The following is a 26,644-nucleotide window of genomic DNA, read 5'->3' as shown; positions in this document are numbered from 1 at the left end:
AGACTCTTCATGTTGCTTTGTTTTTTCCTTTCAAGACTGAACAGCATGTACAGTTTTGTGTATTCACATAGACTGAATTTGTTATGTAAAGATTCACCATAATTTAATTCACTGCACATCAGTGGAGTTCGTGTTTGGGTACTCTGCATGCTAGGTGTTAAATTGCAAGAAATGTGGAACTGATCCAAAACTTTAAAAGAGCTGTAATGTCTACTTGATTACAATGATTTTAGTTTTGGGTTTTTTTTTATAATGAGGATACAGGGTTGAATAAATGTCAACAGAGCTGATACAAGATCTACCACCAGTGTGGTAAGATCTAGTCCTAAGAGAACAATCCAGCTCCTGCTAGAATGGATAGCAAGCTTTCCATCATCATTAATTATTTCTGGATTGGATCCTAAACTGTCTCTAAGTGTGTGTATGTTAAGTTCTACAGAGAACCTTTTTCTTAGAAAAAGCCATTCTTGCACAGGTGATGTCTGGCAGTTTGGAAAATGCAGTTCAACCTTTGTGTGAAAGATAAGCCCAGTGGGAATTTAAAAAAATAATTATATATATATATATAACTTGGAAGATTGTTTTTCAGCTACTGCTTGGCTGAGGAATACACCAAGTAACTTGCTTTCCTTTTGATCACGGACAATACTCTCACATTAAATCAATTACTGTTCTTTTGTATGTACCCCATGACATTGAAGTTTGCTACTCAAACTATTCTAATGTTTAATGCTTAAATTAGTCTGCTCTGTTTAAATGACACTTTTGGCTTTTGTACTCATGAAATTATTTTGCAGTAAAAAGGAAGGACAGCAGAATAACAAGGGCTTCTCAACTTCAGGAGATTTTTGAGACCATCCTGATATCTTAATGTGATGTTAGTACCATTGTGCTTTAGAAAATTATTTCCATTTCCCTGAAACAAACATTTTTTATACAATTATATCAGGAATTTTTGACATTTCTAATGGGGATTCTGGTATTTCAGAAGTTGATTTCCCATAGAAGAATAAGTCTGAGTATTAAGCAAAATCCAAGTAATCAGGGCAGCAAAGATCTATGCAGAAAAGTTCACAGAAAGGTGATACCTTAGGGAATGAAGTCCCCATGCATGTTTTCTTGGTGGCAGCTCTAGTTAAGAACCTCCTCCGGCTTCAGCATCTTTCCAGTGACCCCTCAGTAGTGCCAGTACAACAAATGGAGCCTGATGCTGAATCATCAGGAAGCTGACTTGAGTTAGTAATGACCCATCATTTTGTTTTTAATTTCCCTCATCCCTCAAATTCTCTGTCTAAGATAAATGAGAGGTAGAATAGAGGTGAGAATTGGTATTTAGGGATGTAGGGAAGGGGAACTGCATGTGTTGAAACCAAAGCATAAATGAGCAGGTTGAATTTTGCTTTTTTTTCCTGTTATTACATTGGTATCCACCTTCCATTCAAAAGCATTTTTAAGCAAATCAGGCTTTCTGTGTCAGTTCCACAGGACAAAGAGTGATTGCAACTACTAGCTGGAGCAAACATGTTACACGTAAAGGTGGCTGCTGGAGTCCAGAGTGCTTTTGTCTAATTTTGCACTGCTGTGTTCTGTTGGCAAAGGTTAAGTTGAAGCTGCGTGGGAAGCAGGTTCTGGAAATTGTCTTTAACATTGGAGAGCATTTTAACTTAGCCAAGTCTTTCAGTGCTGCCAGAGGAGGAAATCCTATCCCCACTTGTTCATTCCAGCCCCTACCTTTTGTTTACACAAGAGCCATCCATGTTGTAATGCAAAAAAACCCAAGTCTGGGCACCGATGTTTATTTATTTTGCCAGGTGAGTTGTAACTGGGATCAGTTCCCCAAGCAGCCACATGAACATTTCTTCTGGCTGAAGTGAGAGGATAGTTTTGTTGGTATATGGAGGGCTTTCAGCAGCAACATTGGCTTACAACAGTTTTCGGTGCTCAAGGAACCATGAGTGCAGTTCTCAAGGAAGGACTGGCAGCTTGCTTTAAAATGAGGGAGAAAATGGAGCAATGGCTACCTTAACCTTGATGTTGGTCTCACTATATCTCTTATATTTGTAAATCGATACTACATAGAATAATGCATGCATCACTAAGCCCACAAAGAAGATATAGTAGTGGATTCTCTGCAAAGCACGGAGCTTAGTGCAACTTCCATTAACACTGAGTTAAAAATACAGGCCAAAGCATGAATCGAGGATAAATATCAGATGCGGAGAATAAAAGATATGCTTTAGTTTATCCTTTATCTGGACACCTGCAGTTTCATGACTCTTTCCCAGTTTATTTGTGCTAACCTGACTTTATATCGCACTCAGCTTCTTTTCTTGCTTATCCATTGATGCTCCCTCTGGGGCAGATTGTTCCTGGCTGTGTTGTGAGAGCACGGAGTCTGCAAAATCAGGATATGGCTGCAGTTCCTGCATTTCCCTGTGTCTGTTTTCTGTGTTCAGTCCTTGAAATTAAGGATACATTTAAAGGAATGGGAGCTATATGAGGTCATGTGTTCAATTCATATCCTTGTGTCAGGTACAATGAAGACAGTGAAGACAAAAGACATTACCTATTTTCCTGGCCCTCACATTTATTACTTAGTCACCTGCAATTAAAGAAAGCTAATCTGATGGGGCAAGTGATCAGTTCCAGTGATACATTTCCAGCTTCTCTCACCTCATTATGTACCTGCATGGGGAAAACAGTCAAATTATTTTTCTACTATTATTTATTTCAAAGAATAACATTCTCACCTGGGCTGAGACTTTGTATGACAAATTTCAGTGCAATGTGAGTTCTTTATGCTTGAGCTATAAACTAAGGCATGAAGAAAGGATTTTCATAATAGAAATGCATCACATTAATTGTATCAGCATGAACTGTGGCACTATAATAAAGGTTGTTTTAATTTGACTAAAAATGAATAGATTGCTGTGAATCAATTGCAATCTAATAAGGGTCTTATTGTAAAACCTACTGATAAGATGGAGTGGTATTGTTCTGAACTGTGCTTCCTGGGAATGACATTTCAAAAGAATTTAATGCTGACTTTTGTAAATCTTTGATCAGTGATACTAGTGGAAATATAGAAACACCTATCTCCCAATGTTTCCACTTTTCAATAAACTGTTGCCAGATTATTATTAAAAAGATAATTCTGTTCCTTAAAGCTTTAGTCTGAGAGGGACTGAGCTGCTCCTGGGTAGACTAGCGTGCTCTTAACTCCTATTGTCTGTATGGGAAGCTGAGGGTACTTAGCAGTTCACAGATTTGGCTCATGAGCACAGAAAAAAGATGCAAGTAGATTGCCTAAGGTGTCTAAGACAGGAGTGATTCATCCCTGTCTTAAACAGTTGTTTCCAGGTGGACTCTAAAATCATCTAATCTCTCTACATTGTCCCAAACTGTAGCCTAAATAACTGCATACTAAATGCATAATTTTTTGCATGGCTAAAATTAGGAGGGCATAAGAATCAGAGTACACCTTAGTGAAAATACTTCTGCTTAGATTATTGGGAATCTGAGCCCAGGACTGCTTCGTGATTTCCGTGGTAAAAGATCACATGCTGAAGGATAAGAAACATGTAACCAACCCTTATCTGTATGTTAATTCTTCTCGCAGAAACAATCCACTATAAACTCTATAAACTCAAACCTGCTCATAAGAAACATAATCCATTTTTGTGTCTCCTTAAAAAAGGAAAAGAAAACCAAACCAGAAAATACCACCTCAGTTTCTGAGGGATTGTTCTGTTATCCCAGAAGCTTTTTTATCAATGCTGTTGCTGCCAGTTAAGAGTCCAAAATTTCTGTTTCATGACTGGAAATACCAAGCCTATTTTCCTAGTACTTTTAGACACACATGTAATCATTTTGACAGCCTTTCAATGTTGCTGAATGCATTGATCCTGAAAGTTTTGTAAATGGCTCTTTGACTAAGCATTTGTGACAAAAAGCTGTATTTGTCATTTGCTATTTTGAAACAAAAAAATTAAAATTGAAAATGAATTGACAGGTATAAAAGTATCAGGGCTATCCACAGACGGAATTAACAATGATGACAGCCTTATAAGGCATTTTGATTTCTACTTGAAGATGTTAACCAATCTCTAACTGGTAGAGTTCAGGCAAAGAACTATGTGAATTGTCTGATTATTTTCACTCTGCTGTTACAGATTTCTTCTGCCTTCTTTTGAAGAATCCAGTACTGACAACTGTCAGATACAAAGTATTGGACTATATACAAAGTAGTTTATTCCAGGATGGCAGATTCTATGATCCTAGAGGCTTTTTCTCATTTGCAATTCTCATATATTTCTTTTATCCTTTTTTTTCCCCAAGCCTCAGTCACACTGTCAAGAAGAAATAACTCTGTGTGATTTAGCTGACCAAATATGTCAGAAATCATGAAAAATTACTAGTCCTATAGTAAATGGTCAAAGAAAAAGAAAGAGTAGAAGGAAAATTATATACCCAGACTATCTGGCAAACACTTATTGATAGCAAATGCATTTGTGGAACTTAGGAATGGCTTATGAATGATTCATAAACAGAACGGTGATAGATTTTGTAACAAATAGAATCAGCAACAAATAATTTGAAAAACCTTGAAAATACAATGTGTGATATTCTCAGATTAATCACTTGACTGAGGCTCTAAATTCAGACAATCATATTTATCTGAATCGCCTTGTAGATTTATTACCTGACAGCAAGGCAGGATGCTAAGGCACAGGAGTTTCTTCTCTTCCCTTTGGCTTTAGAAATATTCAGTTATGTTTTGCTCAGATATTTTGTCATTTCTGATTCTGATCCTAATCAGATCCAGAAGAATAAAAGGTGTATGAAAAAGCGATCAAACTTAAATTCAGTTACAACTTAGCTGACTAAAGATAAGATTATCTTTTATTTTAAATTAACATGCTTGCTTATGGCCTATTTGTAAACTCCTTCATTAACAGATTAAAAGACTGACAGTCTAAAACATCATTATCTTAAAACTTTATATAGAAAACCTAAAAAACACATAGAGGTTTTAACCTTCTCAAGGAGAAATAGCCATTCACACTACTACATGTTTCTTCACACACTGAAGTATGTTAAAAATTTCTTTCTCTTATATTTCTTCATTAGTGATCACTGAAGCAGAGGGACATTGTATTACACTGACATCACTAGTTGCCTTCGGTATAGGTACCAGGAAAGACTTATCCTGTCTTTCCTTTTAAAGTAAATTTCATGGGCAAGGAATGGAGAAGGTTGGCAGATGTGATCCTCTACTATCTAGGGAAGGTACAAAACACAATGTGTTCATAGAGGATCCTTCTAGGTTGTGCAACCTCTGGAAATGCTACATCAGCATTGAGTGAAGTAACTCGCTCTGTTTTCATTAATTCTCCAGTCATGTTGAGAAGAAAAGAAAAATCCATTTGGAGTTGATTTTCTCCACTAATGTCCGAGAGTTTAGGGGCTGAATTACTCATCTTAGATGTGGAAGTTGTTGATTAGATGGATATTGTCTAGCTGACAATGAGCAAGAGTTTAAGTCCAGGATTCCCAGCTTTAAGAAGAATGTCAGAACACATCATTATGGGATTTTAAGGGATGGAGTTACCTCAGCTTTTGCTGTAAAAGCTGCTGTTCTGCTTTGAATACAATGCATAAATATTAATTGGATAAGAATGAGTAACAATAATTCTTTAGCCTGCTGGTTTGGTAGGCTAAAATTCTAACCTCTAATGCAAAAAATATAGTATTTTATGCTGAAAGCCCAACTTCAGCAGGAGAGAGATTGAGAAATATCCATTCCAGGAAATATAGTGGCTCAAAATTTAGGGTATTATCTTGATAGCTTGAAGAAAGGAAAAAGATACAGCATTGCCCTCACCCAGTCCAGGCACAGAGGTACTCAAACTACCAGTCCAATTGACTTAAGGGGAAAATACATGTCTCTCCTACTTGTTTGCATCTGTAGTTAAGAAGCATGAAACATGTCCACAGGCTCAGGCCCTGCAGAGAACACTGGAGGAGGAAGTAGCTTTTTTTGTGAGCCCCAACTGGTGCTTACAAGTAAGGTAAAATGGGAGCTTTTCAGTGCCATTGTGGCTTAAGAAGTTCCAGGCTTTCTCGAATGTTGAAATGTAGACACTATGGGATTTTACAAACTGAGCCAAGAGATTTATTGCACTAAGCAATAGCTGAACAGGGATCATACATATTCCAACTGAGATGGTTTCAGGTGCCCAAAGGGTAGTTGGATGGCTGACTTACTCCATGAATCAAATGTCAAGTCTTGAGAACATTCTAAAAATCAGAATATTACTGCCTAGTTCTACTCTTCGCTGTCTAATCCAGTACTATAGAGCGTAAATCAACTTAATATTACAGGATTAATTCACACCACATTTTATGTAACACTGTTGTCTTTCCATAGTATCTTTATTTTGCATTAAATTTATATATTTTTAAAAAATCTGTCATTGTTCATCTTTGTCATACTTTTGAGAAATTTCAAACAGATGATTACAGAGAAGAGCCGGAGGACCTTGCAAACATAGCGAAGAGAGTTGTGTTTTAGACTAATTGTTGCTTTGGGCATCTCTTCCTCAGCACCTTTTCATGAATTAAAGGAAATTCCTGATATCATATTGGTTTCTCTACACTGAAAAAGAAGACTGGAGAGAAAAATTCACTCCATAGTATGTGTTTTTTCAATAATCTACCACTTTCAGGATGTCACTGAGTTGATTATATCCTTGCATATTTAGTATTATCACCTAGAGGGTTTTGTTTTATTTCATAGACACTGTGTTTGTTTACTGTGGCACCTATTATACCTTCAGCAAGAATGAAGAGCCTTGCTTTGAATTTAAGAACAATCAAATAAACACTGGGAGCTAAAAACTATTTCTATGTAAATCAATATGAATTGCTGTACAGACCAGAGGTGGGTCTTGAAGAAGGACTCACATGGGGGTTAAAAAGGATAAGCAAATCTTGCAAGTAAGTGGAGAAGACTTGTTCTGTGCATGGTGAGGGCTGTCTAGAAGAAAGTATGGAGGTGAGGAGATATGGACAAATGAGCAGGTGTGGCTGGAAATAATAGCAAAGCAAAAAGATGATGGGAGAGTAATGGGATGTTTAACCAAAAAGGATGAAGATAAGGTGATTAATGATCAGTTTGCTTTCAACTCACATATGGTGCCAAGACTGTATTAAATCTTTATCAGTGGCATTCAAGTGTTGATGTTGTATACCATCATTAAGGAATTTTCCAGATGGTCACCCAAGTCTAGCAAATGCATGAGTTTCTCCTCTGTTCTACAGGCCAGAAATCACTTGAACTTTTGTGTGCTATTTATGCTGCTTGACACTGGTTCTGTGCCAACAGACCCTAAGTCAGTAGGGCATTTGAGCATATGCTTAATTCTGATCAAAATCATGCCTTTCTTTTTTCAACAACCCTCCCAAACACAAGAACTGCCCCCTTCATAATGACCAGTTAAAAAAAAAAAAAGAAAATAAAAAGAATGAATTAACATCTGTACTCCCTGCCCAATGCTAAAAGAAAAAAAAAATAAAAATGATAGGATTGAGTTTGATATGGTTTGCTACAAGTGTTGTTTCTGTCTTAGCTCTGAGACTTAACCCTACTTCCAGCCAAGCATATGTATTAGTGGGCATAGAGCTGGAGTCAGTGGCATTCCTCCCAGCAGCTCTGGAGGTATTTCGATGTTTCCTAGCTACCCTGGAAGTACTGCATATAATGCTACCAGCCTCCTTTTCTCTGGGAACATACTTGCCTTTCCAGATCTCTGCTGACTATGGCAGAGTACTGAGTTGTTTAAGAAGATAGTCACGAAGTGATAGCCCTTTCTTCATAATTATTTATTCTTTATCCATAATAGCAACTAATTTCAAACACTTCTCATCCATTGAGAAACCTACATCATTCACAGATGCTCTGTAGATTTTTAATTTTCTCCTGTAAATGTTATATGGCACCTGTCAATTACCACTTTGGACTAAGGCTTTAGGAATTAGACCAGTCGCATTAAAGTAGGACAAAGTAATTTCAAAGTAAACTGTGAATATCTAAAATAGTTATTTTCATATTGATAGAATCAGCCAGATTTTCTTTCCTTGAAAAGCTACATAATGTGTTTCCATTCAAATTGCTATGGACATAACCACTGTGCTTGAGAGTGAAAGCCAGTATTTTGCAACTCTTAATGGATAACAGAGTGTTTCATGTCAGAGCCTGACCTTGATACTTGCATCTAGCTTTGCATTCCAGCTCCCAAGTAATCTTATATTTGAGGGTATGTACAAGTTGGTCTCTTTTAGGGGCCTCTTTCACATTCATAGTAAGGATTTAAACAAAGTCTTTACTGAGCATATATGAAAGCCCGTGGGAGCAAGAAAGATGTTGTTTTAAATGTGAATACTATTAAAGTTAAGCACATACTAATGTTTTGCTGAATAAAGATGGATCTAACTGTTGCTTAAATATTTCCCTGAGTCAGTGATTTGGTTTGGTCCATTACAGTGTAAGGCCATCTGTGAGTTTTAAATGTAAATCTGAAGTCTGGGAATCTTTGGAACAGAAGAGATATGTGTTGTGGTTTTTTAAGATTCAATGTGAAAACTTTAGAATAATGTTGTTAACATTGTTTGCAAAATAACTTCAGTAGCTATATATTCTATCTCGTCCAGATGGATAAAATCTCCAAGGGACATTTGTTTTTATGGCCTCTAGCTTATTATTTTAACGCCTAACTTTTATGAGGCAAACTCATTATTTTTAGCAGTCTTTTACTGTCTCTTAAATGCGGTGAAAGGCAAAAGAGGACCACAAATCTGTTATATTTAAAGCCACTGAACTAAATTTCAACAATCACCCCAGACCTTGTGCATTTCTTAAATAAAAATAAGGGCAACTGTCTCTTGACCAAAGCTTTTTCCCTCTCTCAATAAAATCCAGACATTATATTCAAGGATTTTTCTGTATTATTGACTCAGTGTCTGGTGATAAAGTTCCAGCAGGCTGTGTTAAAATCAGTGTAATTTGGCTCAGAGTTCAGCTCAATACATGCAATGTATAACAAGTAGTCTGTGTTTTAGAGTTGTTAAAAAAATCTGAAGAAGGACACAGAACCATAAGAATAGGAATGATGTGACCTCAGGAGGTCACCGATTTCCTTTACTAATCTCAGACAGATTCAGCTTTATCTAAATATTGTTTGACAGCCATTTGTCTAACCTGTTTTTAAAATAGCCCGGTGATGCAGAATCCCCAGCTTCTCTCGACAGTTGTGTTTTAGCACTTAACTCTCTTGCCATTCAGCATGTACTTAATGTGTAGGTTAAATCTCCCTTGTGGCGACTTAAATCCATTACTTATTGTCCTGGAGAATACATTAGTGCTTTCCTCTCTTTGCCAACCTTTTGATGACATCAGCTGTCATCCGAAGTCCATACTCGTTTCTCCCTTTGGTCTTCTCACAGCTAAATAAAGCCAGTACTTTCCAGCTTTCTTCACAGGTTTTGTTGGAAAGGTCTCAGTGTTTCTTGCTCTTTTCTGGACTTTCTTCAGTTGATCCAGCTATAATGTTGTGCCCAAATCTGATGTAGTACTCCAACTGAGTCACACCAATGTTACAGAGTCTTCAGGTATCTTACGTACAGCATGCCTACACATACCTCCCAGTATATTGTGGCCCTGTGGACATGTGTTCTGTTTTTTGTCCATTAATTCTCCAATCATCATCTGTAGAACCATTTATTTCTCTGTCCTGTAGCTGTGTGTCACTTTGTATTTAATGCCCATGAATTACTTATTATTTTGCTGATTTCATCACATCACTTCAAATTTTGTTCCTGTCCTGTAAAGTGCTTGCCCTCTCTCCCAGCTTGTTATCATCTTCAAATTAAAAGTGCTTTGCATTCTGTCATCTAAATCATCAATAATGAATCTAACAGCTAGACTGCAGGATGGATTGAGGATGGCAGAGTTCCGTTAATGGCAAACTTGAACAAGTTCTTCATGGGATTCAGTTTGCCTCTAAAATGATTCACCTGTTCCACTTTTACTTTATTATTTATTTGTGGAGTAGCAGCGTTCAGTGTTCTGAGAACTGGCGTGTCCTGAGAAGTCTTGTGTCACACTGCAGACAAGAAGAAGGAAACATTTTGAGCTGACTAGTCTGTAAAGATTGTTATTCCTAATGAATGTGGAACAGACCTCAGAGATCTGGCAGGGTCAATACCGAGTGAAGAAACAGGTGGTACTGAACATGAGTGATTGGGTTTCTCAGATCTGTTAATAAGATAAAAACATATGAATCATGTGTGAACCAATTCTGTTGTGGTTTAACCAATCCACAGTTCCACTGCCTACTTACACGTGCTACTCAGACATTATTATGTCTTCTCAAAACCTTTAAAATGTATTTGTAATTCTTTCACATTTTCTCTTAAGCAATTTGGTACTGCAACCATAAGCACAGATGTAACCCTACATGATTTCTTGGATAACTGAAAGGATTTCTTTGTCTAGTAAATAATGTACATAATTTCACCAAAATGCAGTTTAAGAAAAGTTCGTAACACTTTGTGCTGAATAATATGAAGGAGGGGCAGGGGGTTTATGTGTGTGCATGGAATTTTAAACAGTTCTTTTCATGTTGACCAAATCTTTGTCCTAAAAGAATTTCATTTTCAGTTTGCCAAAAATTTAAAAATATACATTTTGGGAGATTTGAATATTTCTGGCCAAATCAAATTTCTCACGTTTTCCTCTTATTAAAATGTTCCTGTAAGTGTATAACAAAAATGAAAAAAATTTAATCAGATTTTATTTGCTATAAGGAAAGATAATACTTGGTTTTTTTACTATTTTATTAGTCTTTGTACCAAAATATTGAAATACTACAAGTATTTTATATTCTTATGGAAATTATCCAAACCAGGACATTTACATCCTTCTGAATAATCTAGACCATCATAATATCAATGAAGAACACTGAAAATATTTATGAATATGTGTTTCTGGAAAGTTGTACAACTGTAATGTTTCAGATAAAGCTTTATTCAAACTGAAAAAAAGCCATTTAATCATTTCCTCATAAATGTTCAGTACTGAGTACTACTGAAGCTGTATCAGCGATTTGTTGCAAAACAGCATTAAATGTCAAAGCAAACCAATATGAATCTAAGAAATCCTCTTAGGGAGATTTCTGTTTGGGTGGCAAAAAAGATTTTGATAAATTTACTTTATCATTCCAAACAAATTACCTAGTTTTACGTCATTTGCAGTCCAACATAATTAGATGTTGAGTAATGTGTAACTGATTCTATCTGAAGAGCTAACAAAACCCAGCTGTGACTCTGTAGATCAGAATATTGATGATTTCAGGTGGAAAAATAGATTAGAGACACAGATGGCTTAAGCGACCATGCTGACACTACACCTTTCTGAAACTGCAGCATGCTAGGAGTATAACCCTGTGCTTTTGTAACTGCTGAAAGGTGACCAGTGTGTGACACCAGGTTTCTCTTAATTATGGGCAGCTACAAAGGCATCCATAAACCAGACAGCCCGTAGCCTATGTAGATACCTAAAAAAGTCAGAGAAAAGGGTCAGCTCTTTTGTTCCCTGATGTCAGCATTGTGCTCACTCTTTGCTGAGGACGGCACTGTGCAAAATGCTACTATTTATTCCATAGCAACTCTGAGACGTTGAATCCTTAATCTCTGGGTTGAAGATTTTTGTCATAAACTCTCAAAACCCAGAATAAATGTCAGAATAGTTTTATATTTGCATTCTTGTGAAAATGTTTTCTCTGCATACTCATCTTAGATTTTGACATTAAATGTGCCTTGCGCATTCAGAGACACATCCAGACTGAATTCACTTGACAGCTGGATCATAAAAGGAGAAGAATCTTGATGTTTTCCTACATAAACATGCTGATGGACTTTTGCTGATCACTATCAGGTTAATTCAGTGTACCAACCCACCTTTGTGTACTGTGCTGTGCAAGTCCTTTATAAGAAAATGTAACAGGGAAAAGGAAGGATTCTTTTAGACAGCATTTACAGGTTCATGGTCAAATTTTACTGAATGAAGTGCAACCAATCAATAACATGAATATATTAAAGAAAATCTGTGATCATATTTGCTTAAGTATGTATCACTCACTGGTATGATGCATTGTGAATTTGTAAGGCTGTTAAGGAAGAGGTTAAAGATGCGATGGGTTTTTACTTCAGGAAGAGATAAAGGAAACAAATACAGTGGAAATTTAATTAAGCAAACAGGATGATGCATTTTAAAAATGGTTTTGGCAAAGTGCAGAGGAATGGGAAATGAACTGACTTATGTAAGCACAAAATTGATGGACCTACTCTGAGATTATATTAAGAAAGTGTCCTTTGGAGGCATGTTTAGTTCTTCAGGGAATGAAAAAGACAATTAGAAAACATTTGAAGATGTAGAGTGGGGTAGCCCTGGTGATCATTTGGACTCATTGAGAAATCTCAAGAATGAGCTTTGTGTAAAGTACAAAAGATTAGTCATCATCAATAGTTATTTAACTGTAAGATTGGAAGGCTTTAGAAGAGATGAAATGCTTCAAAGAACTAAGTGAAATGTGAGTTGGTTTGGTACAGGCAGCTTTATAGTAAATGTTTAATGAATCCATCATATTAAATGATTAATATTTTCACAAACAGATGATTCTTTAATCTATTTGATGAAATCATAGAGGAATCTAATGTCTGGGACTTGAAGCTAGCAAAATTGAAATAAATTCAAATAAAGAGAACATATCTAAGTGGATATAATTAATTATTGGAATTATTTGCATTTGCATTATTAGCTGACTCATTCACATACTGCCTTCCATCAGCTCTACCTATCATTCTAGAGGGAAGCTACCATTAATAAACTAATCTGAGTGTCCAAAGCTTCTTCATACAACAGGAAAAAATGAAGATGTGCTGGTGTTTATTCTTGGTCCTCCTGTCTTAGAAAGCTAGGACCTACAACATATATTCTGAAAGATCATCTGTGCTTGCACAATAAATCTGACACAATAAACACCTTGAATTGCACACATTTCTCTCGGCTATTCAAATATCTGGTATTGGGTGTTCAGAGCTGCCAGATTCTGGAAATTCTGAACACAAATAAAAAAAAAATTCCCTTCAGAATAACTATCTTTAGTTTTAAGGTAAGTTTCTAGAAAGCAGTTTCTAGAAAGATCCTTTATTTTAATTTCATTATTTTTTTATGTAAACCCGACTCATTGATCTCAGGAACTATGGAGTGCAGAGGATGCTGCCAGCATCATAACAAGGCCCAGTTCACTCAACTGATACTCGCTCTTTCATGTGTTGAGCTGACCGAGAACTTACTAAGTGATGCATTGTTTTGTTGGGATTTTCACCTGGTTTTGTTGTTGTTCAGAATTCAACTTGTTCTGATAACTCTATGGAAATGGGTTTTTTTACTGGGAATGTGAAATCAAACCATCCCAGTGTTGTGTTTCAGCAGTGGACCCTCCCAACTTCTGTAATAATGGATACTGCTTGGAGATCATTTCAAACGGAGCTGAATCAGTCTTGTATTCTGCTGCTCGACTCATCTGTTACAGTCCAAACAAGTCCTTAATTCCTTGTAATTTTCTGTCAGCTTGGTGATACCTGCCCTCTGGGTTAGAACTGCAGGAAATCTATGTTTTCAGGTCAGTTTAAGGTCACCTGTACTGCTGCAGCATCACAAGAGGCTTGAGGATCTGTCACAACCATTGCTCTTCCATTAGAGCAGGCTGTTGAAAAGGATTTAGTGATTACTTGTTTTCTTCAGTGTTCTTTTCCCTTTCCTCTTCCTGACAGATTTCTTGTCCTAGCACTTAATACAATACTCAGTCTTACTTAATGCTGTCCAGTTGAAATGTTCAAAACTCCCAGATTACACAGACTTAGGTATAAAAGTATTTTATACATCTTTGCTATATGAACGAATTGCAAATATGTCCTCTCATAAAGAGGCTTCTGTCAACAGGATGTTCCCAAGGAATGGCACTAGACTTTAGTTTCACTTTTAAGTAAAGGATTTTGTTGAAAGTGTTTAAGTAACCACAATGAACTTTCTCATCTTTTAACTGGTTGTGAATTCAAGCTTTATACATGCGTACTGGTTTTGGCTGGCATAGAGTTCATTTTCTTCATAGTAGCTTGTATGGTGCTATGTTTCAGTGTTGTGACTAAAACAGCCTTGATAACACATCCGTATTTTAGCTGTTACTGAGCAGTGCTTACACGGCATGAAAGACTTTTCTTCTTCTCATACTGTCCTGCCAGAGAGGATGCTGGGGGTGTGCAAGAGGTTGGGAGGGGACAGAGCTGGGACAGCTGACCCCAACTGACCCAAGGGATATCCCAGGCCATAGGACATCATGCTTAGCACATAAAGTTGGGAGAAGGAGGAGGAAGGAGGCATGTTTGGAGTTATGGCATTTGTCTTCCTGAGTAATCATTACACGTGATGGAGCCCTGCTTTCCTGGAGTTGTCTGAACACTTGCCTGCTGATGGGAAGTAATGAATTAGTTCCTTATTTTGCCTTGCATGCACATCCAGCTTTTGCTTTACTGTCTTTATCTCAATGTCTTCTCTCAACCTACGAGTTTTCTCACCTTTGCACTTCCTATTCGCTTCCCCATCCCACTGTGGGGGAGTCAGTGAGCGGCTGTGTGGGCTTAGCTGCCTACTGGGATTAGCCAACAATACCATGTCCTTTGGGGCGCTCTAAAAACCAGTTATTTTCTTTATTTGCTTCTGTTAAAAAGACTGACGAGAGCCAGTAATCTAACCATTTATCTTTCTGTTGTCTGTAGAGTTAGAACACTATAGATGGCATAATACAGTGTCAAAAAAAATCTATAAGCATTTGACCTTACATTATACCATATTAAAAAAAAAATATGAAACATACTTAATTGAATAGTATTTCATTTTCTTGCCTTTCCAACCAATACTCATTAAAAAGCTGGCTCATGAATACAGATTCTTAAAGGTGCATTTCTAGTCTTCAGGGCATTTTAGAACGACAGTGTATCTACTACTGGACCAAAATTATTCTCTGGTGGAGCTCCAGAGATGAATCTTTCCCATTTGTGAGGAACTGTAAAATCATATTCAATATGAAAGTTGAATTTATTTTTCTTTTATCTTTCATTTTGAAGTTGACCAAAATGTCAGATCAACATTCAGAAAAAAAAATCTTGATGTAGGCCTAGTACAAAATCCTTACTCACAAACCTTCTCTTTGAAGACATGCTTTAGAGTTTAGATATGAAGGCTTATCTGCAGGTCAAGTCCAAAGAGCACACAATTTCAACTGAAAATGTGGAATCAAAAATGCTGCTCGGCCTCACTATAAGTAGTTGCATGCCAAGTATTTTACAGCAGTCTGTGTGATGATCAAATTACTTTCAGCTGCTGTTTTTCTTGTGAAAGTGAGTGAAGAGAAGCATCTCCTTTTCATAGTGGTGGGTGATACAGGGGACAATATGCAAATACACCTCACCTAAGACTTGTTTAAAGAGGTTTTTGGTTCTCTTCATACCAGCAGGATGGGGTCATGTGTACACTAATACTTGCTGTGAAGGTGGGTGCGAGGGCAAAACATGTGACAATTCTTGAGAGTAAAACAAGACGCAATATGAATGCAAATGAAGGAAATTATAAAACTTGATCTAATTTGCCTGGTGGCCTTTCATTTTTGAATATGTCATGAGACTATGGAATATGCCCAGCTATTGATCTGTTCATTAGCTGGCCTTAAGCAAGTTGTACATAACATTATTTATTAATGTCCACTTTCTTTTATGTTTTTAGCAATACGGATCTTTGGAAGAAAAACTTGCCCTCAATCTTCATAGCAAAATGATAAATAATCAACAGTATTTTGGGGAATGGAATTATTTTGGGGCAACACGTAATTTAAGCCAATTGCACCTTAAATCTTTAATTTCTTTCTTCCTACAAGGAAGAAAACTTCTGAAATAAACAAGTAGAGAGGCTGTCCAGGAAAAGTGAGAAAGAGTTTGCAAAGAATAACTAGACCCAAATGAAGCCATTGTGCCCTGCTGTGTCATAAACCATAGGAGAAGCACAAAGGATAAAAGAAAAAAAAAAATCTGCTTTATTTAAGCAGAGTTCTTCTGTGAATACTTGAAGGAGTGCAAAAGATTTGATGAGTACTGAAAGATAAAATATCACCTTCAAATCCCAGGAAGAAACAATACCTTTGTTTTCATATAAACCCAAATGTAAACTTGGTTGGTTATGTTTATCTCCACTCTGTCTTAGCATGAAAGCCTAACCTATAGCCACAGTAACCCTGTTGCTTGTCACCAAGTCTGGCTTGTAAAATACACAAAAAGTTGCTTCTACGATACACATGAGGAAACCAGGGTAATTCACATGCAGCTACCTCTAATTTCTTTCCTTCTCTACTATGGAAATGCAGCCATGTAGCTGTGAAATTTAGTAAATTCAGTTTCCTCAGGCAATGATGCTAATGTCAGAAATGCTATCAGGAAGAACTGTCCTTGCCTATCTGCAGAATACATTTCTTAAGTGTACCTACACCAGTTCGTCACTGGTTCTCAGCATCACCATGTCTCCTCTGAATCTCATTATGCTGTTCAGATCAGGTTTTCCCAACTGAAAAATGCTTTGGAATCAAAGGCAATATTGTTCACAGCAACTTTCCATGTTAGCTGAGATTTGGGGTCTTGATTAGAATATTGGTTTGTTGGCTGGTTTGATAGGTTTGTAATTTTTTTTTCTTCCTGCTAAACCAAAGTTGTTCCATTTTAAGCTCCCTCTTTCACCTCTCTAAGTTTTTCTTTTGAAAGACTTTTCAGGTTTGAAACTGATACCAAGTATTTTGCTTCTGTTTTTTTCCTGAAAGGAAATAAAAGCCCAATGAAATAAAACTTGTGTTTGTTTTTTTCTTTACTTAAATACTTCCTTTTAACAAGATACTTGTACTTTTTGAACAGGTCTAAAGCCCACATGTCTATGCTCCTGTTCATGTTAGACTGGAGGATCTAGTGGTCCTGTCTGTCCTTAGTCTTCGTCAATGCAGGAAAAACAACACTCTCTCTCTTTTGCACTGCTGGGAGAGAAGGGTGGGTTTCTTTACCTTGAGGGCTGGCTGCTGGAAAATTAAAAGGCTGTTGTAGCCTAACCTAAATAAAGAGACACAACCATGGGATATTTATTCTCTGGTTTTATTTTCTTGGCATTTCAGTCTTGTCTAGACAGGTAATCTGTAGGAGAAAATAATGGTAGTAGTAAGTATTATTATTAGTTGCATATTATGCTAATATGTATGTTAACAGCAGAGCTGCTAGCACAACAGTGACTTCCACTCAGCACACCCACAGTTAGGTTTGTGTACACATCATGTTCAAACATGTTTCCGAGAGAAGTTTTGAAGGAAAGCAGTTCATCTGTTGTACAGATATTTGCAAGGTCTTTCTCCCAAGCACGGAGGGAAACACAGGAACAAGCATTAAAAAGTTGAGCTGCTTCTTTGGCAATGTTATAATGGGCAATGGATGATAATGCTGGGATGAAAGGAGGAAAGAGGCAGTAGGTGTTATACCAGAAATAACTCAGCCAGAGAAAGCAACCTTCTTGCTTTTGTTTTGGAGGAACCACCACACCAGCTGCTCAAAGTGTCCAGATCGTCTCTGAAGGTCCTTCTCATCAGCCCTTCCTGCATTGCATTCTTCTAGTTTTTGGGATGAAGCCTGCTGTATCAAGGCAGGTATTGCCTGACAACCTCAAGGCTTCCGGCAAGGCTCTGCCTGCGATTCTTCATGTTTCCAAACATTCATACTACAGGTGAAGAGAGGAAAGCTGCAGATGACACTGTTTTGCAGACAAAAATTTGCAGTTAGTAACATGAGTTGGTTTGCAAAGCTGCAAAAGGGTCATACAGCAACATATCAGAGATGTCCACACAGGCTGCTGCACGTCCAACTACCAGCATCACAGCACTGAAAGATGTTTTATTCAAAGTGATCTATTAGAAACTTGGAGCCAGCTATATGGTGAGAACCATGGCTACAGTTATTATATGCAAGTTTACAATCCAATCTCTTCAAAGAGTTTCACTTTAAAATACTTCATCTTGCTTACAAAAACTTTTTATTCTTTAGGCTAGTCTATTTCCACAGTGAGTAAGATAAAATAAACCAAAGACAGTCCTAAACTGCAGGAAGACTATTCGCACAGGAAGGTATTTCCTGGTGCAGGAAATTTCTGTGTTCCATAATTTTGGTAATGTTCTTATGCAAACTGTTTTTCACCTGCTCTTGGTCAGTGCTGTAATTCCTTGGAGCTTTTCCAACTGTGGATGTTGCACAGAACTTCTAAAATTAAGACATCCACAAAGTAAATTGTTGGAAGCCAGTTCACAGAGCAGCATATAGGGTGACATTCCCTGTGTTACGTCTCATTTAATGAATGCCTGCAAATGCAGTCAGAAGGACCTTTTAAATTAAATTTCATAACTGGTCCTAGAACCTGAAATCAACTTACCTCCAGAGAAATCAACAATTCTGTAACCACAGTAGTACAGAGCCTGGGAGTGGGTGAAAATGTGTAGGCGGAAAAAGAACATAATTTTATTCTGCTTTCTTGGTGCTGGTAATGTCATAAACATCCTGCCATTCTGATATTATTGTGTTAATGTTAAAATATTTGGTTGATGCAAATAGGAGTCGAGATGTAATATTCTTTATATGGCATTGCCCAGAGCAAAGTAAGAACACCATGACAACAAGTAGCCTGCAAGCTGTCATGTTATTTGTGTTCCGCTTGGAGAACAGTTTATAAAAAGCTATCAGCTGACAGGCATCCTGAACATCAATAGTAATTGAGAGAGAAAGAATAGAAGAATAGCAAATAGTGAACATGAAAAACAAAAAGTACAATAATACACCCTAGGAACAATAAAAAGTACAATAATACACCCTAGGAACAATACTTTTCCATACACTTTGAGTTTTCTTAAATGACAGTCATTTATTAAAAAAAACAACTTCTCAAATAAAACCCTTGAATGTAGCCACTTTAGCCTTCAGACATCACCATCCCCCCCTCTAAAGAACTTTACTAATCAAAGGTGACAGCACACAAGAAACCCTTCTAACATTCTACTGAACAAAACCATCAAGCAATTATAAAATCAACAAAGATGACTACAGGGATATGAAGAAATTTCTTTTAAAAGTACATATCTGATATAGCAAAATATATCCAAAGAACAACAAAGTATGTGAACAGTAACACAGTATTTAATAATATTGCCCATGGTGCAGCCAGTATCTTTATAGATATACCTATTAAGATTAAGCATCACAGCAGTTATTCATCTATATTTTTTATTCTAAAATCATCTTTCATTGTTTAGGATTTTGGACTAGCTTATTATTGTTCTGCCACATACAGCAGTAGTAAATGACTATGAAGCAATGCACCTTTTAGTAATGGTGAACTTGATCACAGAGGTCACTGCCCTGGGGAAATAGAGTTCTAGGAAACAAACAACAAGCAAGAGAACACGTATTACACAGCTGGCTTAGTTTCAGTAGGACTATTTGTGAGAGTAAAGTGAGTGGGAGTTGATCCTTTAACTCTTATTGTTTCATTTGGAATGTCAAGTATGTGAAATTATAGCCAGGTGTTTTAAAATCTGAATTTTTACACGCAGCACTCCACCAGCTCACTACAATTTCATGTTGTTCCCCAACGAATAGACTTTTCTAGATGTAACAAAAATAATAAAGGTGATACAAAGCTAGCAAGACCTAATGATTGGCATTTCTAGCTGTCCCAGGTTTTTCTGAACCCCTTGACACCTAACATTGGCATATGTCAGGAAATACAGAAATACACTACTTTTTCTGGAGATGCAGAGCAGTATTTTAGCACTTAATCACCTGTGGAAAATAAAATTTGTCAGAAACAACACAGGGCACCATTAACATATGTTGGAGGAGAGGGCTGCTTTTTTTCCATGTCACAGATTCAGCATAACCGGTTTCCTTGAATGACACGTGAGATCTAATAACATTTACAGTATACTGCACCACTTTTTTAATACGAGGGAGCTGAAAACGTAAGCTCCTATTTGGCTTCATTAATGATGTACCTTACTAAAAGTATGAACAGTTCTGCTGACAGGCCATCTGTTTGCTGTCAGCTAAGAATCAATAGCGTGGCCCTCAACTGCATCAACTGCATAGGAACTTCTTGAAGAATTCAGTGAGCAGTCCCTGGAAAGTAAACTGCTTAATTGTGCTTGTCTTAGCTGCCACTGTAAGAAATTAACATCTCCATTTTTCTCTAGGTGTTAAGAGAACAAAAAAAAGCCAACAGAAAAAAGCAACAAAAAAAGCGTTGATACATTATTCATGCCACGGAAAGAGAGAGGCAGTGATGGAAAAAGTAAATAAACAGACCATCAAGTGTAAGTTTCCTGGTTTGGGGCCTAATAATTATACTTCTGAAGTTCATAGCGCTGCTTCTCAGTAGCTTTCCAAAACACAAATTGTAGATCATTTTGGGAAACATTGCTTTGAATGCATGGGGCCATTGTTGTAATTACAATTCACCGAGGAAAAGCAAACTTTTATTACGTTGGTCCATAGTTTTTGTCGTGTGTGAGTTTAGATGAGGGTTAACAGAAGTTAATGACCCAATTTGCTTTGATATCAAGAGATTTCAAAAAATCAAGGTTGAGTATGTTCGAACAGAGGAAGAAACTGAATCTACATTGCATGGTTTTGGGTAAGTGCTCTAAACTTAAGGTTAGCACATAAGAGGATCATGCTCCTGACATGAGGTTTGTACCTCATTTTAGAAAGAAAACAAGGCCTCTTGTTCCAGGATAATGTTCCAGCTGTGGAATCCTGCAGGTGATGATTTCCTGAGACTCACACCAGACAAGAGTAGCAACACTTCCTTGTTATCTAGGTAAGCCAATCTACTGCCTTTAAATGGCTTTGAGGGGAACACGTCTTCATTGTACAGATACTCCCTCCACTTAACACTGGGAATTAGATTCCACTGCAAGACTCAGATAGCTCAAGTCAGGTATGAGAGCAACCACGTCCCAGTTTGGATTCAGCACTGATGAGCTGCACAGTGCCTATAACAGAACAGGGGCCAGAAATGGGGATTTCATCATCCTGGGCGAGAATGCTAAACACCGAGTCATACAGTGCTGAACTTCTTGTCCATGCCACAGCCATGAACTGAAACTGCCACTGTCTGTCTGGCTAACACACAACATGACAGAGGAGAATCCATCTGGGCCAGCAGCATTGGGATCTCTAACATCTGCAAAGGACAGGCTGGCCTTTCTTCCTCCCGTCTCCCAAAAATCTCACCTGAATAAAATCAGTTTCATAGAATTTAATTTACGTGCTACAGAACTATCAACAGCTGAGTCAAACCTGCTGGCATTTGCAATATGAATGTTGATCCAATTATTGAAATTATCAGCTGTTAGCACCGTGCTGTAATAATAAAATAATGATTTACCCACGGCTTTTTGAGAGCACCTTTCATTCCAGGCCATCCTCAAGTGTGCTGTGAACCCATGCACAAGCTATATATAGGAAGCACTTCACCCACCCGTGACAGGCAGCCACCTACAGGATGAATCACTGAGCCTCCTCACAGCTCCCATCATCGGGACCCAGCAGATCAGAACACGGAACAAACAAGGATGGCACAGTGCTGATCCTCAGCTCTCTCATGCTTGTTTTTCTGCACAATTATTCAGGCCCTACTCTACAGAAAAGCAGTTTGTAATTTTTTTTTTTCATTATGTAATTCCCAGTCTAATATTTATTCTTGCAAAAATAACCCCCACAAAATGTCTCCTAATCACACTTCGTCAGCTTCATAAGTCATAAAGCTTCATCAACACAGCTGTAAGACTATGACCTCATCATTAATATATCTCATAGCTATTAATTTTTATATTAGTTTGATAAGAAATGTTTTCTATCACAGACAGAAAAAAAAAAAAAAAAGGAAGGCACCTGTCTGTTACTATTTCCAGAACTGTTCCTTCAACTTCTCCCATCTCACTCCACTTAGCCTTCGAAACGTTAACACTGTTGTGCTGTGCGACTTGTCAGCCCGGAGAAGGTACTTTTCCACCGCAATTACATTTGTGTCTCAAAGAAATAATGTAAACATCCAAGCCATCGTCAGCTGTAAGAGTGAAGAAAAGCCCTGCTTGCGCTGTGCTGACACTAGCTGGGTACTGGAGTGATATTACTAAGTCTGCTGAGCCCCTGCATATCCTAAATACCTCCTGAGTGTTTTCACTCAGCGGGGGCCAGAGACACACAACTTGCCATCCTGCAATAACCATGAAGGAGTCCTTGAAAGCCAGAGGCATCACTGTCAAGAGATTTATAATTTTTAAAACCTGAAACAAGATTATATATTCCATGAGGGAGCTGCGTAAAACCTTGTGGAAGCAGCATAGCCTTAACTATCAAAATCAAATGCTTTACTAAAGAGATCTTTTAAAACTTGCAGAATAAGATTTTTACAAGTTACGGCATTTTTTTCAGCTTTTTAGCACAGAAAGCCTCTCTTACATTTTTAATAGAAAAGGAAACTGAGAACAGGTTGAAAGTATATGCTGAGCTCTGGAAACGTCTGCAATTCAACCCTTCTCTCGGCATATGCTAACTCAAAGAAAGCTCATAATTTTCAAAGTGTTTTCTCAGAGGAAACAGTGTTGCTGTTTGATTCAAAAGACAGTGTTATTCAAAACTTACTTGTTTGGGGATCTTTCCCTCGTTCTGAAATTCAGCCTAATTTTCTCTCACTGAAAATGCTACATTTAGATAAAGAAAAGGAGATGCAGATCAGCTGTTGAACATATTCTACTCTTTTCATCTCGCACTGTCTCATCTCGCAAACTACTCTTATGTCATTATTTGCCTTCAATTAGTAGTTGGAGTGAGTCAAGGAACACACTGAATGCAGTGTCTGCTGGATTAGCAACACTCATTTTTAATGTGGTTTAGAGTTTTAGACTCGGGTTTTATTTGGGCACCTCTCCCAGTTCACAGTACTGAAATTTTTAATGTCAAAACTCTGTCACATTGCTGAACCTCCAGTAAGAGCTTTGTGAATGTTCACATAGAGAATCTGATAGATCTCCTGGTTACAAGATGTAGGATGTAGATGTTTCCTGCCCATCAGTTAAAATTCAGGAACACAAAATTTGCATGTATCCTTCCATGCCTCCATAATGAACTTCAGTCATGAATCTACTTTAACTGGTGATTTTCCTATATGGATTGTTATTTTGAGGAAATGGCACAAGTTAATTCTAACTGAGATTCCTGAACCTGAGGACATGTGTCCTGATAGACTGTTTACCTATGTAATGAGTCCCATGCTCACAGTAACATCTACAAGACAGCTGAGGCACTCAAAAAAAATGACAGATGATGTTCTGTAGGATGCCTCAGCTGGAAAGCATGTCAAAATTGCAGATTTAACATGGTAAGATGTAAGATCACAGGCCATGACTTTATGTCTCACTGTTCTTCTAGCTTTTTTTGTTCTAATTTAATTTCTTCCATGGCTTGCAGTAAAATATTGTAGTTTATTTTAGGTACAATCATTCCTAAGTTGGCAATCACTGCTGTGATCACATAAGACAGCATAAATTCTTATAACAATAGCCATAATGATTTGGAATAAAGTAGAGGTTTTTTACATCTTCATGATTACTAAACATTTTTATGATGCTGTACGGTAATTTAATTTCTTTTTATTTCTATTCTCTTTTGGCAAAATTAAAGACTATGCTTTTTCAAAGTGCTATTAATACACAATGAAATAGGAGATTCCTATTGAGTTTAATGTCCTATCAATAGCCATATTAGGATTTAGTCAAGATTTGTGACTTATACTTATTGTTTCTTCACCGCCTGTATTTTAATAGCTCCTTTGGGGTCCTACTAGAGAAACAGAGAAACCAATGTGTATTCCATATTATAGTATAAATAGAGTATAAATTTTTCATAGTTATATAATGCTAGAATAAGTCATAATTATTTCCTTACAAAAATATATTTCACACTAAACTCCACCTTTAAGTTTTAAAGATCTCAACTGTTATTGTCATAGCAATTATTATTTAATTACAGAGTTTTTCAAATATATGTTGCAGTTTTATGTTCTAAACCAAGGAAAACTAGTAGAGAGGATGCCTTTTGACAATAAACAGCATTTTGACAAAAAATTCAGCATTGACAGCACAAGAATTTTTTCCAAGACAGTAAAGCTACTGGCTCAACTACAGCTTTTCTTTTGAACTTCTGGACATGTAAATACATGGTCTTGGACCCACAAAAGACCCTAGAGTAGCTAAAACTAAAATATTGACCTTCAAACTTGCCACTCGTCATCTCACTCTGGAGTATTATTATTTCTCCAGGCACGAGAGAGTCCCAAAGGTATATCTAACCCACTTGGTTCTAAAGTCATTCTCTCTCAGGTCCTATGATCAAATAATTATTTTGGTATAGAGAGTGGAACAGTTTTGGAAATGATTATCCTGCCTTGATGTACTGGCACACTCAGTCAGGACTACTTTCCTGAATTTTCTATTAGAAGACACAAAGGTAACTGAGTTTCCTGACCTGACAAGAAAAACATTTACTGTGGTTCCTGACTGGATGGATGCATCATCCTCCAGTCCAAATTGCAGGCCCATCCAACATATTTCTTCTCAACTAGATTGGCTTTACTTCCTGGTTGCTCTTAGTCCATGACTTTCCAAGGTTAAGTTATGCAAAGATGAGCTTACATCTTGGCAATGTCTTCCATCTCTCTTTGTCCCCATTTTCAAAATGAGGAGACTCTTTCTTCATTTTATAGGGCATATTGAATGCCAGATAAACATGGTACTGGGATGAGAGGCTCAGGGGTCTCAGAACATCTAGGATCCTCCTCATGAAGCAATGCTCCATGAAAGTTCTGGCAAACCTGGCTATGACTGAGTCTTCCACACCTCAACTCACTATTCCTAATTCATGGGAATGTCTTTGGTTTTTCTGACCCTCTGGAAGTTCTGGAACACTGGCACTCATGTAGTATTGATTCATTTACATCTTAGAAAAATCTGATCAAATTCTATACTGTTTCTCAAAAATTATTAATATCAGAATTATCATTTTTTAAATTATTTTATTCTATGGGAAATTTAGAAAACTCATCTCCATACTGATATAAAAACTTGTTCAAAATATCCTAAATTCCCATGAAACAAAATTGAATTTCAGCCAGCTTTGATCTAAACAGTAAAGTCTTTTCCAGCATCAGAGTCTAATTTCATCTTTTAAGGAGCTATTAAAAAACTGAAGCCTTGTTGTGATAAATCTCAGCCTGTAGAGGGAATTTTAGTGGCAAAATTTTAATCTATCTCATGAAAATGCTCTCAAGGTCATAATAATAGCACTATAAATAGAAACATGTGCGGTTTACCTCAGTTTTTACTTAACCTCAAGGTCCTTATGGGTTCTTGTGCCAAACAGCCTCACAGCAACTAACACTTGATTTTGTGAAATTGCTTTAAACTCAAGACACAATGAAGTAACCTCAAACAACCATGAACTGATGTAAAGCCCAGTATATCTCCACATTCTGCAGTCATCGTCTTCCTAATTACAGTGTCTTGTTTAGTTTTTAATAAAAAAGAATATTGAAGGTGAATTAATAAAAATACATATTTCTGTTTACAGCCTTGATCATTGAGGTTGACTTGGCCAATCATAATAATTCCTTTTTTCCTCCCTACTTAGCCATTTGATCCCATTAGAGTTACTCTGATTATCTATTAATTTAGGATAAAATCCAGAATAGGACTGAGGCACCTAGATTGTGGTGTATGCAGGGAGCATGAGTTAAATGAGACAAAAAATTCTGCTTAGACTGAAAAGGTGAAAACTTCCATAGTGTTATGCTGCTGTGAATATCTAGAAGTGCTGCCTCAGTATTCGCCTTCCATACAAAGCTCCTCAATATTTCTAGGTTGGGGCATGGACAAGAAAAAAAGAAAAAAAATCATTGTGTTTTTCATTTTCAAAACAACTGCCCTAAACTCAGTAGGGAATTCTTTTTTTTTTCTTTTTTTTTTTTTTTTTTGGGGGGGGGAGGGGGGGGGGGTGGCAGTAGGGGGATTCAGGACACCATTTTTACTGTTGGGAAAGTGTAGACCATGGGCTGAAATTGCCCACTGATCATGATTCACTTTAACTGTGCTCCAGCAGGGAATACTCATCTTTCAGAGACCCCTTAGGGAAATAATTACCAACATGTACAAGTTCCAGAAGAAAATGGCATAACATTAGTGTACTTTTGTGTTCCTATCCCTCATGTATCCTTAGGTTGCACTCTATTCCTCTCTCCTAACACTAGGAACTGAGTCAAAAATCAAAACCAAATTATATCAGGCTGATGTAATGATGGAAAGTGCTTGGGAAGTTTCTCAGCCAAAGGAAGTCCAACACCTTC

Source organism: Strix uralensis, chromosome 13 (assembly GCF_047716275.1).
Source record: "Strix uralensis isolate ZFMK-TIS-50842 chromosome 13, bStrUra1, whole genome shotgun sequence".
Taxonomy (NCBI): Eukaryota; Metazoa; Chordata; class Aves; order Strigiformes; family Strigidae; genus Strix; species Strix uralensis.
The sequence above is the reverse complement of the archived record's forward strand: the minus strand, read 5'-3'. Positions refer to the sequence as shown.